This window comes from Anoplophora glabripennis, unplaced genomic scaffold (assembly GCF_000390285.2).
Source record: "Anoplophora glabripennis isolate ALB-LARVAE unplaced genomic scaffold, Agla_2.0 scaffold194, whole genome shotgun sequence".
Lineage (NCBI taxonomy): Eukaryota > Metazoa > Arthropoda > Insecta > Coleoptera > Cerambycidae > Anoplophora > Anoplophora glabripennis.
The window spans coordinates 338,354-340,766 of NW_019416622.1; positions in this window are offsets into that span (position 1 = coordinate 338,354).

Here is a 2,413-nt window from a genome sequence, read left to right on the forward strand (position 1 = left end):
GTTTATAAGTTGCAGGGTGTTGAAGTTGGAATAACAAAGTTATTTTTTCAGAAATTGATAAACGTTTTTTGTTTATTATTTGGCATATTTGTTCAAAACTGCGCTCTTTGATAAAAAGCTATTAAAAAATTATACAGTAGCGCATACGGGAGATTACTAACCATCATCTTAAAATTTTTATGTGTAAATTAGTTTTATGCTGAATTCTTAATTTTTAATTTACATTTACTCACATCTTTGTTATAGGACACCAAAGATAACAATGACATATAGTCACATTTTAACAAAAATTCAGTTACAAGAATGTGTTTTTTGCAATTTTTTAAAAATGGAATTAAGGATATAATTTAATTGCTATAATGTTTCTAACAGGTTTTCCATTCCAATTAGACCCAATATATTTAAGTGTTGAGGAATTGAAGGAGGCCTTGCCATAGAATGTAATTTATTTGGATATATATTATTCGTTTAGTCACCGAAATTTCCACTTACCTATTTCCATTTTTTTTTATGTGACATTATTGTTCCGAAATATGAAGTTAATAAAATATAATGTCGAAAATTATTATTTCATTGACACCTTGATATAATAATCTAATTATTTTATAATCTGAATAGTATTTTGTAGTAAATTACAAAATTACACACAAAAATTTACGCACAAAAAGTTTATTATTAGGATTAGCTTCAAAATATGCTAAAACATCAATTGTAATGTCTCTTTCAAATAACATAAAAACTAGAAGAGATAAGTATAGGGAACCATAGTATGAATGATAAGAGAATAAAATGGCACATCCAAATTTGAAAAAATATATGTAGTTTTCGATTTCCAAAAATCATGTTTAGATGGCTTCCAATGGACCAAACTCGGTATTGAATTATCATCATCCTGTATAAGTTTCGGTAACTCTGAAAATATGGTTATGCAGCTTAGGTGTTTAGCTCCTGTTCCTCCATATATTGTTGCTTTATCTCTCTAACTGTAGAATGCGCACGGTTTTAAAGTAGGTTCCGATTTTTATTTATTTATTTTTTTCTATATGTATCTCGAAAATGGATAATTTAAATAATAGGCAAACTTGATGAAAGTCACCTTAAAATGAAGCGTAGAATCAAAAAAATGTAAAAATATACAGAGTGTTCCATTTAAACAAAGTTGACGTCAACTTCAATACGTCAAAATTATTAGGTTTGCAAAGAGCACACCCAAAACCCTAGTGCGCCAATTTACAAAATTTAAATCGAAGTAGGTTCTGAAATAATCTAATACCTAGGCCATGCACTTTGAGTCACCCGGTAGAAAATATGTAAATATTTTTTTACGTATGTATTTAGTGCGACAATCTCATGATAACTTAAAAGTACCCCTAAAAATTTCTGGGCAAGAATTCGGAATTTCTTTGGCTTCGTTTTAGCAAAACATTGCGTAACTATTTTATTGAATTTAAATGTAGTTGATTAAAAACAAATCATTTCTTCATCATTAGTTTAGTTTGAGAAGCCATTTCTAATAAATCATCAATCATAACTGCGGTTACTGAGGTTTGTATCATAGACAAATTGAATAGTTACAACTGAATTATTCACACAAAAATCATTTGACATGAATTAAGAAGAGAACCGGACCAAGTATTGAGACTTGTGGTACTCCATAACAAGAAATGTTCAAAATGCTGTCTTTGGGATCCAATGCATGCTGCTCAGCGTCTCCGCACTGATCGTCTTACATCCCTCATAATTCCAGCCGTATTGTGTATGGTTGCGAAACCCTCTACAATGCACTGTCGAAGTACTTCTACATTGGAAACTGGAGTACGATATACCATAGTTTTGAGGTAGCCTCAAAAAAAGTCATCCAAGTGATTCAGGTCGGGGGAACAGTTGAAATGAATTGAATACCATTTTTTTTATTAAAATCTGTTTTTAGTTGTATGAAAAATAACAAACTTTTTGCTACACACAAAACAGTGCCTTGTATAGTGTTTTGAATCTCTCAAAAATATTTGGTATTGAATTTATTGTTACACATTTAGCAATCAATAGAAAATGCTAAATAGCAATTTAGGTACTTCAGTATCTTACTATTTGTTTTCCCAATTATCTAACGACCAGTAAATTTTACGAATACTTTACAAGAATACTTTATTGCCACAAATTAATTGTACATTTTAAAAACATTTAAAATTATTTAAAAAACCAGTGGCGTACGATTTTTTCTCAAAAAAGGTCCCTACTCCCCAATAATTACGTCAGTGGAGTGTATTTTGGAATACCTAAGTTATCCATGAAAAAATAGTCCCTACTAAAAAATTTCGTGCCCCAAATTTTATCGCTAAATATTTTTTGCCAGTGATGTTACAGTAAAAATCATATAAATATTTGAAACTTTTAACACCCTCTATCTCCGTAG